Source organism: Mustela nivalis, assembly GCF_964662115.1.
Source record: "Mustela nivalis genome assembly, chromosome: 2".
NCBI classification, from domain to species: Eukaryota; Metazoa; Chordata; class Mammalia; order Carnivora; family Mustelidae; genus Mustela; species Mustela nivalis.
The window spans coordinates 132,507,639-132,525,239 of record NC_139021.1 but is presented as its reverse complement, the minus strand read 5'-3'; the positions used below and the strand labels follow the sequence as shown (position 1 = coordinate 132,525,239).

The following is a 17,601-nucleotide window of genomic DNA, read 5'->3' as shown; positions in this document are numbered from 1 at the left end:
TGCTGTAATCTAAAACAACTCTTTTTCAAAGACTCTATTTCTAAAAATCCATTGGCCACCTGTGTGTGCATCTAATTCGGTTTGTTCTATTTTGTTTCCTTTATCTATTTCTTGGTTATGACAGCTATTTGGTAACTCTTGAAAATGGTAGTGTGAGCCATCCAAACTTGTTCTTCTTTTTCAAAATAGTTTTGGCTATTCTATGTTCCTTGTATTTCCGTATACATTCTGGAATCAGTGTCTCAATATTAATGGAAAAGTACAATGCAGTTTGTTTTAGGATTGCATTAAATCTATAGATGGTTTGAGAAAAAGTAACTTTTTAAAAAAGATTTTATTTATTTATTTGATAGAGATCACAAGTAGGCAGAGAGGCAGGCAAAGGGAGAGGAGGGAGCAGGCTCCCCACTGAGCAGAAAGACCAATGCAGGGCTCAATCCCAGGACCCTGGGATCATGACCTAAACTGAAGGCAGAGGCTTAACCCAATGAGCCACCCAGGCGCCCTGAAAAAGTAACTTCTTAACAATATTGAGTCTACTGATCTATGAACATGTTATATTTATTTATTGAGCTCTCCTTTGATCATCAGATTTGTAGTATTTGGCATATAAATCTTGCATATATCTTGTTAGATTCATTGCCAAGTATTTTATTTATATTATTATAAATGGATCTTTTAAATTATGTTTTCCAGTTGTGTATTACCAGTACATAGAAATACAATGGAATTTTTTAATCAACTTTTTGTGTTGCAATCCTGCTAAATTTATATGCTAGTTCTTATAGTTTTTTGGTATATTCTGTTACAATTTTGTATGTAGGCTATTATGCCATTTGCAAACAAAGACATTTCTTTTCCTTTCCAAACTTTTATTTCTTTTTCTTGCCTTATTGCATTGTCTAGGACTTTCAATACAATGTTGAATAAAAATGGTATGTGTGAACATTCTTGCCTTGTCCTGACCTTATGGAGAGATGTTTTTGTCTCTCACCATTAATTACACTAGTAGCCCTTTCTTTGGTTGAGGAAGTTCTCTTCTATTTCTATGTTGCTAAGAATTTTTGTCATGGCTGAATATTAAATTCTATTAAATGCTTTTTCTGTATCTATTGAGATGACCACATGGTTCTCCTGGTTTAGTCTCTTGATCCAGTAAATCATATTGATTGATTCTCAGATGTTGAACCAACCTTCCATTTCTGGGATAAACTTCACTTGGCCATACTATAACTGTTCAATATGTTTTAAAAATTGACTTGCTAAAATTTTGTTTAGGCTTTTTGCATCTTATGCTCATGGGGGATATTGGTCTGAGTTTTTCTTGTGTTTTAATGCATATATCTGTTTGGGTATCAGGATAGTACATCATCACAAAATGAATTGGAAATGTTCCCCATTCCTGTCAAGTAATTTTCTTTTTAAGATTTTTTTTTTTTTTTTTTTTTTTGGTATCACAGAGAGAGAGAGAGATTACAAGTAGGCAGGCAGAGAGAGGGGGACTATCAAGTAATTTTTGATTGTTGCTGGACGTTGTAAGTTTTATGTTGCAAGAATTCAGTCTTGCTGTAGTCCTTTAAAAAATTCTGGCCTTTGACTTGGTATACAGTTAGGTTATTTGCATATTATTTTGATCCTTAAGGTCTTTTTTGAGTGCCCTTTACGCTGAGCTTACTCATACTAACGTATGAACCTTCTGAGGGATTCTCCACTCTGACGAGTCAGAACTTGGCTATCTTGCAGCCTGTGGTAAGCTTTGGGAATCGTTCAAATTCCAGCTCCTGGGTCACTCTTTGCTCGCCTTGTGGAGTTCCATCCTAAATCTGAACACCAGGATTTAGCCACATAATCCAGAGGTTTCTTATGGAGATTTCCAAAGCTCTTTCTCAGCGTAGCCTCCTACCTCCAGTTCTCTGCCCCACAAATTCCAGCTGACTTGACCTGCTTGGATGTCAACCCCTTGCCTCTGCTGAGAGAGCCCACCGGGCTCTCCTTGGGCTCCCCTCCCTACACTGCAGTCTGAACAGAGCCTCTAGGCTGAAAGCTGGAGTGACCGTGGGATCCACCATTTTGTTTCCCTTTTCTCAAGAACCATGGTCAGGAGCTGCCTACTGTCCAGTGTAGGCTGGAAGAGGAGGTTTCCTTCCTTTGTCATCGTCTCTTCCATCTGCCACCTTTCTGCTAGCAGAAGACACCTTCTTTTCCCAAAGCCCAAGCATGCTGGGGTGGGGAAGGTTCTGCATGACTGGGAAATGGCCAGGGAAGCCCTGTCCCCTCCAGTAGCACCCCTTCTCCAACTTCTGTCCTCCTTCGTCCTTCCTACCTAAGTCTCCTTGGGACCTCAAGCCTAGTTCATCTTTTGAAAACTAACAGGTTTTGACCCTTTTGTGTCACACATTGACCTGGATGCTCTTACAAGAATCATCATTTTTAAATTTCACACCAGCTCTCCAGGGATTAAAGCTGCTGTCTATCATTCAGTCATTCAGTTAGCAGTTTCTCTGCACTAGGGCACCATGCTGGGCCTTTTACCCACATGTTACACACGTGGCCAGAGTCCTATGATATAGTGCCTATGAGCCCCATTTTACAGATGTGGAAACTGAGGTGCAGAGAAGTTGAATTCTTGCCCGAGGTCTCCCAGCTCAGGAGGGAGATACTTTCTAAGAAGTGTGAGGATTCTGATCCCGGGTCTCCTTTCACAGCAGTCTGGCTCACCCACTGCCTCCTGGCCAGGGCTGCTCCATCTGGAGTCCTGGATGCCTGGTTCCCCTAGGACTCTTTTCCCTTAGCCTGCTAGTAGCTTCCATAACTCCCCAGCTTTGCTCTCCCAGGGAGAGGAGCTTGGAGACAAGGAGGAATGGTCATTGAGATTCTCTGGCTCTGTGGGCCCGTCTCAACCTTCACCAGCCCAGCAGCCCTGAGCCCCAAGGAGCCCCGCCCAGCTCTAATCTGCTGTGACCAACTTGGTTAGTTCCGGAGCCTGCACTCACACCTCGGGCAGACCGCAGGTCACAGGCCAAATTCTGGCCCAGACCTCGTCTCATCCCACCCGAGCACCTCCCTTCCCCTGGGCAAGACTTGCGAGGACATGAAAATTATCAGAGCTCCCAGCTGAAAGATGGAGGCATCCCCTGGGAAATTTCCCAGGACCTCAAGAATCCCTAGAAAACCACTGCTCCCAGAAACTGAAACTTGGTTCCAGCTGCTAATAACAAAGAAAATAATCATTAACAGGGGGTGGTGGACCCATCCAGCTTTTAGCTCTTTACTCCTGAATCTGGGGCCAGTTCCCTGGGGAAAGCTATTCTTGGGTGGGGGGAAGGGAACATGCAGGCCAAGGGCCAGCCACAAGCTCCTGTCCCCATGGTCTCATCATTTTGAGTCCCAGCTCCTTCCCGCCTCAGCTGGCAGGACATGATGACGCAGGGCCAATGTTGGGACCCAGAAGTTCTGTGTTTCTGATCCAGGGCACCAAACCTCAAGGAGCCCAGAGGTGCATGGCTGTTGCATAAAACAAAGCCCCTCAGCTGGATAGTGGTTTAACCTTGTCTTAGAACCAGGAAAGAGCAAAGCTGGCCTTGAAGCCTGGGCATCCTTGCCTGAGCTCCTTACCCCTCTTGGCCATGCACCATACCAACCTCCTCCTTCGTCCAGCTACTCACAGGGACCACGGGGGAGGCAGAGTTGGCATCAGCATGCCTTCCACCAGACGAGGAAACTGAGGCACCTGGCCTGAAGTCTTCCAGCACCCAGATAACAACCTAGGCTTCCTCCACTCCTGAGAGTAATGTCTCTCCCCTACACACGTGCATGGGCAGTTTTGTTGTTCCCATGGAAACCTGACCATCATTACGGAGGCCAAGGGTTTAGAAAGAAACCAGCCCAGAGTCGAGTTTAGCTTCACAGACATCTGCTTTGGGGGGTCCCTCCGTAGGACCCACCTCTTCCAGGGCACTCGTCACTCCAGAGCCTAGCAAGCCCTTTCTCGAGCCTCGTTAAATGTGATCCGAGAGTGAGCCACATAGGGATTATTTTACCCATTTTATAGATGAGGAGCCTGAGTGACATGTGGTCCTCTGATCATCAAGCTTGTGCACAGCCCTAACAGGAAGCATGTTTGCAGGCGGCCAGATGATAAACTGTTACTGCCCCAGACATCCCATGGCCTTGGTCCAGAAGGCACTAATGAGCTGGGGGAAAGGTGGGACCCTGCCCAGCAGGGTCTTCCCACTCAAGGCCGATGCTAGGACCTGAATGGGGTAGAACCTGCAGGGAACCTCTCTCCCAGCACACTAATGGGGGCTGAGCGGGGTCACAGGACCCACTGTACCCCACTAGCGCTAGTGTTTGGAGCCAGGCAGGAGCCAAGCAGCCTTTGTGTCTGGCATCAGAGCAGAAACCTGCACCAGGCTGTCCATGGGGGCCTGGAATCTGAGCTAATGAGGTGGCTTTGGGCCTAACCTGGAGCAACTGGGGCAGCCACAACATCAGGAGCAGGAGACAGGTGGCCTGGCCACACACCCCCACCTCGTGAGCCCAGCATAAGTGTCCCCTGCCACATGAGGACAACAGGTGCAATGGGGACTGCCCCATAGGTCAGTCCCGCATGCTCGTCCCACTTGTGCTGTCAGCATTAGCCCCATTTCAAAGACAAACCGAAGGTCAGAGAGGTGGTGACTTGCCCAGGAACCCAGCCGGCCAGAGGCGGACCACACATCCAAAGCACAGCTGACCCATTTGCTCCTGCCACTGTGGACCCTCAGGGCTCACTTGGGTGGGAACAGTCTCTTGATCAGCGCTCACCCTGGGCCAGGCACTGTGCTCAGCGCCTTACATCCTTTAACTCCTTAAATAATCTCAGGCATCCTTAAGAATGGGACCACTAGTATCCCCTTGTAAAGATGCGGACATGGGGCACAGAAAGGCTGAGTAATTTATCTAGCGTCACACAGCTAGGGATGCTAGAGCAGAGACGAGCCCCGATAGTCCAAGAAGTGTGCGAAGGAGGCTGGAGCAGCCCACCCGCCTAATCTGGCTGCGGGGTGGGGTGGAGACAGGGGAGGAGCAGGAGACACACAGAGAAGCATGAATCCTGGGGGACTTCCTAGAGGAAGGGCCAGCGAGGCAGTCAGTCCACAGCATGACCTCCCAGCCCGCCACCTCTCTCCTCCCAGCTCTCCCAAACCTCCAAGCAGAAAAATACAGCTTCCAGGTTCGGCATCCAAACCTGGGGGGGGCCGAGATCCTGGGTTTCCACAGCAACTGTATCCTTACCAGCATCCAATAAGGACATTATCTGGCTGTAGTGAGCACACATGATCTTTTGATTACCACTGAAGATACTGTGGGGCAGGCTTTCTCCTCCCCAAGGGCCCCACCCCTCCTTAGAAAAATAGAGGCTGCCAAAAAAAAAAAAAAAAAAAGTGAAGGGATGGTAAGGGAGCAAAGTCCTCACAAAAGAGAGGAAGATGGAGGGAAAAAAAAAAAATCAATGTTCGCATTAATGGAGTTGCCCGTTCGGCATTTCTCCTCTTTTATAGATTTAGATAACGTGCCTGTCAGGGATATCTTCGTTTCCCAGAGCAAAGAAATTAATTACTCACTAATGGCGCAATTCAGAAATTCATTTGTGCTCCTATCTCAAATATGTCGTTATTAATCAATGAGCAGCATGGGGCTGGTGAGGAGAGGTGACCGTTAGGGTCCGGGTGCTCAGGCTGACCTGGGGCTGGAGGGCTCAGGCCTGGATGCTGCAAGAGTGGCACCTGGCCAGCATCCCTGGGTGCCTTCGGGCACGTCCTCTGGGTGTCAGTTTTCCAGGCTGCACGCCGAGGAGGGCTGGACTTCAGCAGAACTTCTGGAACCTCCTGTAGTTGCTGAGTTCATTCAACACAACAGCAAGCAGGGCCCAGCCTCGAAGACATGCAGGCTGGGGCAGGAAGGTGGGGTGGGGGCAGGCAGAGCCCCTCTGCTCAGCCCCTCCCTCTTCCACTGAGGGTCCCCAGGGCTTGGAAGAGCACTGAGGAAAGCCCCCTTGGGGAGAGGGTCTCTGACTGCCTGCATTTCCTGCTTCTCTAGGGTGGGGACCCCAGGGCTTTGCACCATCAGTGAAGCATCCCTGGTTCCTCGCCCCTCGTTCCCACTTCGGCTCCAGTGCCAACTCTGAGAGCTAGAAGGGCAGCTCCAAGAAGCCTGGTTCTGGCTTGTTCACCCCTACACCATTAGTGCAGGCGACAGGGCCTGGCATGCAGTAGGCACTCAATAAGTATATGTTGTATGAATAGCATTTGGCTAGAGCACCCAGCCAGGAGAAAAAAGCCACCCTGGAATCCCGGCCCTAAGCTCCAGCTGTCACCCTCCATCTCCCACTCTCCGCGCCATGCTGGCCGATGGTCTCCCACTCGCTGATTCTCCTCGGTCTCCAGCAAGCCTGGCTCTCCTTACAAGGCTTGGGCAGAGTGCCCGTAGATATTGCCATCTGACAGACAAGGAAGTGAGGCTCAGAGATCTACAGCCACACGACGCAGGCTGGCTCAGGGTGTGGGAGGTGGCACTCACCCCACCGTGCAGGGGGTCAGCGCAGCCCAGCCCCACCCCCGAAGGGAAAAGCCAAAGAATCCACACTCTGTGCAGAATGATCCATTTGTCTGGTGGCCTTCCAGAAGAGCGGCTGGGACACCGGGATCTGGGAGTTAGAAGGAATAGCCTCATCATTTCAGAGGAGGAAACTGAGTCCCAGAGGAAAGGGAGAAAGAGGTAAATTATTCCCTGTTGGCTTTCACGCCCCTGAGCTCCTCACCCCTCTGTCCTTGCTGACGCAGGGGTGGGGCTTCCTAGAAGCTGGACTGTGAGCAGGACGACCCCCGGGAGGCCAGAGGATGTCGTGAGGAAGGGGGTCAGAAGGTGGAAGCAGTGAGTGAGCCGGCTGGGACAGAGCGGGACTGGAAGTGATATCCTCGGTGTTTCATGGGTCTTGGGAGAAGCACGGAAAACAGCTTCATAATGCAGGAGCAGCTCCGCCTTCCCACTCTCGACCCTGTGTGGGCGGAAGAGCCTTGAGCTCTTCTAAGAAACCAGCATTTACTGAGCACCTGCTACGCACCAGCCATATCACCTCTGTCACTCTGCTTGGCCTTCAGCGCCACCCCATTCCCAGATGAGGAAACCAAGTCCCCAGGAGGGAAGGGGCTGGGCTCAGAGGCACTGCTTGGCATAGGGCCCCAGCACAGGGGATGCAGGGGAGCCGCAAAGAAGATGTGAGAAGGGACCGAGAAGAGGAGGACATTCAGCTCGGTTTCCCGGGCGACGCCAACTGCCCACAGCCACTCTCACCCAAGACAAATACTAATTACAATCCACGTCAATGGGCACTCTCAGCCGCTCTCTGTATAGACAAGGGAAGGGAGCAGGCAGTCTGCCCCAGTGTTGGAGTGGGAGGATTGAGTCCTGGTCCCAGCTCTGCCCAGACCCCTGAGGGGCTTTGGACAAGTGAGCCCTTGTCCCCTCATCAGAGGACTCAGGAAGGGTCAGGTGAAAGATCCTGGGAGAGGGAGGGCAGATCCCTCTGCCTTGTCCCCTACCCTACTCCCTGCCGCATCCTTGGTGGCCTGGAGGGGACCCTGCCCTGGTGGGACAGCCACACCCCAGAACCATCTAAGCATCCCACAACAGCATCGTCCCTGGCTGGCTAGGGAGGACCAGAGAAGCTCTGCTCCTGGCCAGGAGGGTGACCAGAGAACCCAAGAGTCCCCATGACCTGCCCCAGGCCACACTGCAACACCCAGTCAACAGGGAGGCGCTGGATCTCCTGGGGTCCCCTCCTCCTCCACCGCCCCTTCCTCTCCTCCCCTCCTTCAGTTTCCTTTCTATTTCTCCCCACCTCCTCTCTCTGCCCTGTCATGCTTTCTTTCTCCTTGTCTCTCTCGGTCTCTGTGTCTCTCTATCACGCTGTGGTTCTTTCTCCAACACTCCTTGTTCCTCCAGCTCTCTCCTTCTCTGTGGTTCTTAGACCTTCCCCCTGGTCTGGACGTGGAAGAGTGTCGGTCTTCCAACTGGGCTGCTCACGTCCTCTGCCCACCATTCAGCCAGGTAGAGCTGAGAGAAAGTGACTCACAGCCACGGGCCCCTGACCGTCCGCCCACCCCTACTGAGACAGAGTGGAAGGAGAGGGAGGTGTGCCGTATCCCTGGGTGGGTGCATATGGACGGGTTGCTAAACCTCTTGTGCCCCTCCCTCCCCCCTTAGGGGCAGAACTATACCAGCACACGGGCGACAAGGGTTTAGTGGTCCCTCCCTAAAGACCTACAGACCAAAACCCACCAAGGCTCCTGGCTAAGACATTCATGCAGGGCACAGCCTGGTTCTCTGCACACTCTGTGTCGGCTGGGTGGAAGCCATGACATCCCATTCCGTTGACTTAGGCTCAGTTGGTTTGGGCAGAAGTGGGTGGTTTGAGTGTGAAGGATGGAGTTAAGTGACAAGGAACAGAAACAGGGGAAGTTCCACCTGGAGGCCTGAGGCTGGCTTTGGGCTGACCTGGGGTGGCAACTTGCCCTGGGGAAAGTCTTGGGGGGTTCAGTTTAGGTTTGTGGAGCCGCAGCAGCCCTGGGGATCTCTTGCATCTGGTTGCCTGTTCCTGATTTAGCGCTTTCAACAGAACAGGGCTCAGCCCCAGGGACAGTATAAAGTGATTAAATGTGTGTTGATCCAACCGCCTTGGGAAGGCTCTCAGAAATCCTCCTGGCCGGCCCCTTCCAATTACTCAGTCGTGGCTCCTCTCCCTGCCCGAAGCCTCCCACTACTCAATAAGGGGCTCCCTTAAATGATGATCGCACCTGGCAGCTCAGGGTCCAAGGTACCCTGGGGACTAGCGCAGGCCTTAGGGGCCGGGTGAGAGGAGCGGAAGCTAGGTCAGTGAAGACCGCTGCTTGGAGAGGAGGCATTCTCCCTCCCACGCTCCGGAGAATGTGTGTGTCCTGGGCCCAAGCTTTCGGAACCTTGGGGTAGTCTATGAATCCAAGCAGCTGGTTCCTGCTAAGGGCCCCTCCCTGCAGCCCTTCTGATGAAGAGGCTGCCTTTTTATAGGGGACTTCTGGACACGACGCCCTAACCCCCATAGGAGCTCTGTGGGGATCTCTGTCTGCATGACAGTCTGGGGACGGGGCGGGGGGAGCGGGAGGAGACATTTTAAGAATTCAGGGGCTTTTGGTTCCTGGCTAGTCACCAAGGGAAGGAAATTCCTCACTTCCTCTTAATGAAAGCCAGTTTCAAGGGACCCCTAGCAGGAACTACCTGATTGGCCACCTTGTGTCCGCAGCAGTCAGGTGGCTATTAGGAAGTCCAATTTTTGAATGTGGAAGCGGAGGCTCAGAGAGGTTGAATAGATTGCCCAAGGACACACAGCGATAAGATTTGTGTCAAAGTGTTCACATTTTCATGACCACATTCCTTTGACGACATGGCGCTGCATCCTGCTGGAATTATCTTGCCAAGAGAGTTATGTCTTTACTAATGAATTCTTTGATTTAACTGGCTCTGTCCATTCAGCCACTCCAGGGCTTGGGAAATACCGATTGATGAGTGATGCTGAGCTCTGCCCCTGGAGGCTGCCCAAGCTCTCTCTCTTCTCCAATCCATGGCACTGGCCTCCCTCCCCCTGCATCAATGCCTCTACCTCCTCAAGCCTGAGGTCTGCCTCACTGTGCTCTCAGGGAGGAGGGGAGCTATAAATGGAAGGGAGATCAGAAACGGTGGTCCCCAAGTGAGCTGGGGAGCCCTCTCTTCCTCTGCCTCCCTCCCTTCCCCCAGGTATCTACCTGGTGGCTGGCCCCGCCTAGAGAGCCGCCTGGCCTCCCTCCTTGGGCCCTGCCCTGGCATCAGCAGCCCCCCCGCTCCACCCTGGCAGCCTAGTGACCCAGCTATGACCCAGCCTAGAGATGGAGCCAAGGAAATTGGCTTGGCTTACCAAGGAAGAGCGAGCTTCCCCTTCACAGCTGAATGTGGGAGAGGAAACACTGCACACACACATACACACACATAACCCCCAAAAGACCCTACCAGCTTCCCAGGACTTTGGCCCCCTGTACACATCGTAAATGGTAATCCTGGAAATGTGGTGCAAAATGTTAGAAGAAGGTGTGTTTGGATTCCATGTAAGATATCGCATTCTAAGAATGTGAAAAGCCTCACCACTGAGGGAGCTGCTTTGGAAGTAGTGAGCGATCCATCTCTGGAGGTATGTAAGAAGATGCTGTCCTACTTGTCAGAGGGCCTATGGGAAGGATTCCTGTACCCCAAAGGTACTATCCTAGAGAGTTTCTGGCCCTTTCCACATCAGCATTTTGTAATTCTGGGGAAGTGGGATGGGGAAGAACATGCCAGGAGCTCAGACACAGGCCTCTAGTCCCAACATTTTATTAGCTGTGTGACCTTTGGTAAGCCCCAGACCATCTCTGAGCCTCAGTTCCTCTGTGTAACATCATCAAGAAGATGAACGCACAGCTTTCAGACGGTGCTCTGGGGACCCCAGCTCACGGCCATGACCTGCCTCGGGGGGGGGGGCGCGGGGTGGCAGAAAGGCAACAGGAACAGCACTCTGGATCCTGCCCCAAATCCAAGGACGGTGTCTGCACAGCATCAAATAAGATCTCACCCGAACAATGGGCTCCAGCAGCGAAAGGTCTGAAATCCCCAGAACATGGATGGAAAAGGCCCTCCTCACTCTGACGTCTGGGCTTACAGTTTCATTTCTGAGATGCTGACTGACTTTCCCCAGTGAACCTTCATGAGGTTGCTGGTGCCTCACCTTGGTACCACGGGGACATAGAGGGCTCCAAGCATGGTCGGTGCCCTCAGTCCCCTGAAGCAGACAGAACCACATCTCTGAGTCTGGATAAATCCATCCCTCAGTTTGCATCAGGTGCCCGTGGGTGTCCTGGGAGCACCCCGAGCTGTGACTAGGAGAGGCGCCGGCTGGCCTCAGGGCAGCGGGGCACGGCTGATGGGGAAAGGTCTCCTCTGTTCTCTGGAGCAGGTGGGGTGACCCCGGGGAGCGGGGGGAAGAGGGTGGAGAAGAGAAGGCCTGGTCAGCCCACACAGATGTGAGGAAAACAGTCCTTGGGTGCCTCCAGAGACACGAGAGGCTTCCCTCCAGCTGAAGTGCCCCTTGCCAGGGACGGCTTCCCTTCCAGTGACACCAGAGCTCTGCAGAGAGACGTCTCTCTGCATGATTCACGCAAGGGCTCTGGGCCAGCCGGCCCAGCGCAGGACAGGCTTTACTGGTTTAACTGCTGCTTACTCGCAGGTGCAGGTGTGGGGACATTGGGTTAACCTTGCGGATCTTCATGCTCCCCTGTCTCCCAGGGCTTCCAGGTGAGACCTGCCAACCCCGGGGGTGGGGGCCTTAGGGCAGGGGACACATGGCAACGTGACACTGACTCTTCATGCCACAGTCATACCGACGTCGGGTTCTGGAAGCCAGTATGAAGAGGGCTGGCACTCCATGTGTTGGAAGAACAGAGGGACCCCCCACACACACCCCTGGGACTGGGAACCGTCAGGGAAAGGGGTCCAATTACCCACTCTTACGTCATCAACTACCCCAATGCTCAAGACTTCAGAACAATTTTGTACTGTGATAGCGTACTCTGCTGGAGGTCAGCGATTTGGACACAGTCCAGAGAGGGGGGATGACTACTCTTTGCTCCGTGATGTCTATGGCCTCAGCTGGGATGACCCAGATGGCTGAGAGCCGGAACTGGCTGCGCATCGTTTTATCTGCTTATGGTCTCTCTGTGTGGCTAGCTTGGCTTCCTCACAACATGGCCATCTCAGCACCATCAACGCTTCTTACAGGGCAGCTCATGGCCCCAAGAAACCAAGGTGGGAGCCACCAGAGCCTTACAAGCCCAGGCCTGGATCTGGCACATGTCCCATCGGCTATCCTCCTTCATCAAAGCGGTCACCGGCTGGCCAAGGGACGGGGAATGTACCCACTGCTCAGTAGGCAGAGGAGCAAAGGCTTTGTAGCATGGGTTTCCCTGCCACAGAAGATGTGAAAGTTTTATGTGGCTGCTCTAATGCCGTCCTACAAATTTAGTGGCTTAAAGTCACAAGCACTTTTTTAAAAAGATTTTATTTATTTCAGACAGAGAGAGTGCGAGAGAGAGAGAGAGAGCACAGGTGGCAGGCAGAGGAAGAGGGAGAAGCAGGGTCCCAGCTGAGCAGAGTGCCCAATGTGGGGCTCAATCCCAGGACCCTGAGATCATGACCCAAGCCGAAGGCAGACCCCTAACCGACTGAACCACCCAGGAGCCCCTCACAGCCACTCCTTACCTGACGATTCTGAAGGCTAGAAGTTCACCCAGCAGAACTCCGCGGGTTCTCTGCTCTGAGATTCACGGATCCCAATGTAGATGTTGTCGGGGTGGTGCTCCTTCCTCCAGGTCCTCAGGAAGAACCTGCTTCGAAGCTCATTGAGGTTACAGGTAGAATTGAGGTCCGCGTGGTTGTAGGATTGAGGTTCCGGTTTTCTTGCCAGCTCTTTTCACCCTCCGGAGGCTGTCTACACTCCTTGGCCCACAGCCCCCCTTCTCTCTGTGGAGGGCCAGCAACAGAGGGCCAAGTCCTTCTCCCGCTGCAATCTCTCTGCTTCCCCTTCCGCTTCACCTGCTGCTGCTGTCCTCTTCCCCATCATGTCTCTGATGGACTCTTCTGCTTGCAAGCCTTCCCATGATTACATTGGGTGCACCCACGTGATCCAGGAGAATCCCCCTATTTGCAGGTCAGCTGGATAGTGACTTTAACTCTGTCTGCCAAGTCCCTTCACATAGGTAACTGGATTTATGTTGAATAGCCAAGAGCAGAAACCTTGGGGGACACCATTGGTATCTTGTTGCCGCAGACACCTTCCTAGAGAAGGTGAGGCATTGCTTGGGCTCTGTAAGGCAGTAGGATCTGGAGGGAGACAGAGGACGGGGCATCCCTGGCAGGAGGTGCAACAGAAGCAAACACACGGAGACAGGACTGTCGTGGCATGCTGGACAGAAGGATGCTATCAGGGGGTCCGGCGAGGAAGCTGGGCCAGAGGCAGGGGGAGGAGAGGCAGGGCTCCTGGTCCATGCTAGACAATTCAGACTGTAGGGGGAACCAACAACTTTGGTTCAGAGGTGATTAACTGGGATTCCTTGTACCCCTCTGGGGGCGTAATGGGATTCAGGTTGCCCAAAAATTTTGTGGAAAATGCTATATTTACATAGACACATGCATTTTTTTCTGGGGAGAAGCTTTCATCATATTCCCTGAGAAGTCTACACCCTACAAGGGGCACAAAGCATCGATTATTGACCTTTCATGCCACTGATTTGTGTCAGAGACCCCAGGCCCAGCACCAGGACGACCAGCACGAATAAGAAAGTCTCAGCTCTTGCCCTTGGTGGACGTCACCATCCCAGGGGTTCTAGACAAGCTTCTGGGCGTGACAATTCCGAGGGATGTGTGTTGAGAGGAGGTCGTACAGAGCATCCCAGCGCCCAAGATGAGGGGCGCTGACTTCAGCCTCAGGAGTTGGGGAGCTCCCTGGAGGAAGTGAGGACCTGAGGGGTGAAAGAATTCAGCCACATGCAAGGTGGCAGGTGGAGGACATGGGGGGCTCCAAGCAAAGGGTACAAAGGTCTAGCGCTGAGGAAGGACATGGTGCCTCTGGGGGGAAGGCTGCTGCCCTGCTCTTCCCCAGGAGCTCCTGAGCCCTTTCTCCCGTGAGCTCTGGATCCAGGTGGGTCCACTCAGTCCAGCCCCACTTCTCCAAGCCTGGCAGGTTAGGAAAGACAATACATTTATTTCACTTGTGCTGTGTGACCTTGAGCAAGTCTCTGGGCCTCGGTTCCCACTAGTTGAATAAAGCAGTCAGAAAGTTCTCGAAAGCCCTGGAACTCCGTCTACGGCCTTGTTCCGTCAAAAGAGGGCTCTTTTGGGACTGCCCTTGCCCTGTTCTAATCCCCCCACCCCCAGACGAGCAGTGCAGGACAAGCTGGATTGTGGAGGGAGAGGGGAGACCAGGCTGTGACCCTGTGGGCTGGGGGAAATGGGGGAGACAGCCTGCTCCCACCTTCCAGCCCAAACCCGCCACTAATGAGGCCTGTCTTTGGAGTAATTAGCCGCAATCACAGCGCGGAGCATTAGGCAGACAAGGCCTTGGTGCGGCGGCTCCCGGGATGCCAGAGCCCAGGGCTTTGAACACTGCATTACAGCGGGGGATGCGTCCTAATGTCACTTAATTACCCCAGACAGCCTCAGATGTAATCGAGCCTGGATGGGCTGGCGGGAGCGGGTGCGGACGTCCAAAGGAGGCTGATGCATTTATAATGATGCCACTTTGCAAGACAAATCTGGTCTTGGTGGGCCGAATGAGGGCCACAAAGTAGGGGAGGCAGGGAGGAGGCTGTGGTGGCATCCAGACGAGGACCCCTTCATTTCTCAAACCCTTGGAGGTTTGGACCTTATCTTGGCCAGATGTCTGTGTGGATCGGCCCCAGGCAGCAGGAACTGGAGGGAGAAGAGGCATCGTTACTTCCCATTCCCCATCCAAGAGGCTATGGGGGTCAAGGTCTTCCTCTTCCTTCTTCCATTTCATTGCCTGCTGAGGGTGAATGATGGGTCGGGGAGAAGCCATGGCGGACATGGCGGGTGGGGAGCCAGAAACAGGGCACAGGAAGGGTCAGTGGACAGTGCAGAGAGTTGAAGATGGTGGTGTCCTTGAGGACGCGGGGAGATGATTCTGGAAGAAAACCCCAGGGACAAGAGGAAGAGCTTTGAGGCACGAATCTAGACCCTGAGTTTCAAGGGCAGCCTCTGGAGACAGTACTCCTGTCAGGGCCTGTCCCTCTAGAGGCTGGAGAGCCAGCAGAGCAGGAAGCTGGGTTCTCTGAAAGGCCCTTGAAGACAGGGACCATTCTCAGCACCTAGCACACACAGTGCCTGGCCCTAGTAGGTGCTCAAAAAAGTATTCACTGACATGAGTAAGTGAGCAAGTGCCATGAACTCACTTATATACTCTTTTCCCCCGCTTGATTTCATGTCTTCATCTGGAGCGAATGATGACAGGCCTGTGATGGCACCTGTCAGGTGAGCTGACGACCACAGACCCCCCTGAATGGTGAGGATCCCCAGAGACAAAAGGGACCCCTCTCCAGGGCCTGCTCTCTCTCTCTCCTGCTTCCTTGCCGAATCCCGCAGGTCCATCCCAGGCCAGACAGATTTCCTGGAGCAGTGGAAGGTGAAGGTGAAGTATTCAGGGGCCAGGACCGAGGTGACCCAGCCCTCGGCTTGGGGAGGCCGAGGACTCCCTGGCCCTTTTCTCCTGCAAATCCCTCTCTCCCATGTGGGCCTGACTTGTTCTTCACACACCAGGATCCCTAGCCCTGGTCCTTCTGACAACCCCAGGGATGACTGTTGTGGAAGAGAAAGCTTCTGGGGAAAGTGCCTCGTGAATCATAATGGAAGGGAGCATCAGTTCTGTGATCAGGTGTGGGCCTCATGCAGAGAGTAGTTCAAAATGCCAGGTAAACATGCACCTGCAAAAGGCATCTGGGCTAATGCTTCCCATAGATTATCAGACAGAGACAGGAGGGGCTTGAAAGCCTGCCCGCACTCGGGGCATGGGTGAAGGCTCGGAGGCTGGGGAAGGCAGGCAGATAACTTGGGCTACAGAGTGAGAAGGAAGAGAAGGTACAGACATATCATCACGGCCTTGAATGTTCAGCAAGAAATTGGGACCACACCCTCTGCCCATCCCCACTCCCCCGCCACCGACCCCCACCAGTGGGGAAAGTGATATATTCCAAGGCCTTTCTCTTCTCCCTCCCTTGGGCCACCTAGGACCTCTTCAGGAATCTCTGCCACTAGCTTGCTGTGTGACCTTGATTAATTACTATCCCTCTCTGGGCCTGTGCTTCTCCACTAGGATAATGAGCAGGCTGGACTATGGGGATGCTATGTTCCCTTTAACTGACTTCTGTCTGCCAATCACACAAAGGGGGATACACAAGACACTGGCTTTCCCTGGGATCCCTGTCACTGCACCCCAGGGTCCACACGCCCCCTCTCTGGAGGCCCAGCAGTCACTGCGACCCATAGTGACATTGAGGGACATGCTATTCACTACCCTGCCCAATGGGCCGTGTGCCAACACCTGCCTGTTCCCCGCCGTCATCTGTCACTGTCTCGGTGTGTCGGGAGGAAGACAGCTTCATTAGCTCCTCCTGAGCCATCCGTCCCCTGGAGCAGAGACAAATGATGCCCTCCCACCCTCTTCAGCCTGGGAGGGCTGCAAGCCCTCAGGGCAGTTTCTAAAGGGCTGCCCTGCCTTCTCGGCTCCCAGTGCAGCTCTCCCAGCTGAGGTCATAGGCCTTCTCATGAGGCAAGACAAGGAGTCCCCAGCCACTCCCTTGCCACCTGAGCCCCTGGTCAGAGCCCTGCCAGCAGAGGCTCCAGAGGCCTTTCTGTCTCTACAAGGCGGACACCCTGGCATGGGAGGTCAGGCATGGGTCTGGAGCCCAGAGTTCAAGCCATGCCCCTCTGCTATAGGCCCCAGGCAACTGGTCTCCCCTCTGGGTCTCAGCTTTGCCATCTTGAAATGAAGGAGTTAATCTAGAACCTAGAGCATCTTCAAGCCCTTTGATATTATGAGGTTCCATGGGGGTCTCTGGGCCTCAGAGCATGTGGGGGAAGGATGCACTTGGGAGCCCACTCCCTCTGTAGGAACGGAGACCACCAAGCACACGGCTCCATTTCTGAGGAGTAGCCACATCGGCTAACGAACATGGTTCTCCCCCTCTAAACCACTTCTTGAGAAAGGGCCGCCATTTTGGAACTTCCGGTTAGGAGCCATGGGCTGAGGGGCTGTGGGCAAAGTGGAAGTCAAGTCTTGTGTTAGTATCTGGCTCGATAACAGGCCCAGGAAGGAGAGTGGTTTCCTCCCAAGGATTCTGCTAGACTCCAGGCAATGATTCTGCCCCACCTCACAATGGGGGGAGCCCATAACGCCCACCTCTGGACCATTGAGTTCCCCACAGACTCAGTGGAGAGAGCATTCCTCCCACCACCTGCTTGCTCACCCCGAAGGGGGACCCCCCTGCCCTGGTTTTCAGAGAGAGGAGGGAGCTCCAGCTCCCCTGTACTGTAAGAGCATGCAGAGAAACTCCTCCACGTCCATTCGAAGAATGACACTGGACCCTCCAATGTAGAGCTCCACAGAGAGAACCGCCCCACAGAGCAGTCAGGGCTCTAGCAGGGAGGCTGGGTGGGAAGCTCCCTACAATGTCCCTAACACTGAAGCTGAGGCCATGACGCCCGAGTAGTGAGAGCCGCTCCAACAGGTCAACCCCCAAAGGTGCTGAGCAAATAGGGAGATGGAAGCCCGAGTCTGGGGTTGGCCTTCCAGGGGGACGGGAGGCAGGGCCCTGTGTCTCTGTGACGGTGACTTTGCCTACTGAGTCCGACATACACTGGGAGCCCCAGGAGGACTCTGTCTCAGCAAGGGGCCACAAGCCTCAGCTGTCTCTCCTCAGAAGGACCCATCCCTCCCCCATAATCTTGGAAGAG

General features: G+C 53.4%; 1 pseudogene across 1 annotated transcript in view; it reads right to left on the bottom strand.

The window, feature by feature from the left end:
• Nucleotides 1–11,770, bottom strand: part of LOC309859355 (small ribosomal subunit protein eS6 pseudogene) — a 123,342-nt pseudogene extending 111,572 nt beyond the window's left edge. The window contains exons 1-2 of the transcript in view: nucleotides 11,648–11,770; nucleotides 11,300–11,380 (exon numbers count right to left, since the gene is read on the bottom strand). The product of the transcript in view is annotated as a small ribosomal subunit protein eS6 pseudogene (transcript). The remainder of the gene's footprint in view (nucleotides 1–11,299; nucleotides 11,381–11,647) is intronic.
• Between the last annotated feature and the right edge of the window lie 5,831 nt (nucleotides 11,771–17,601).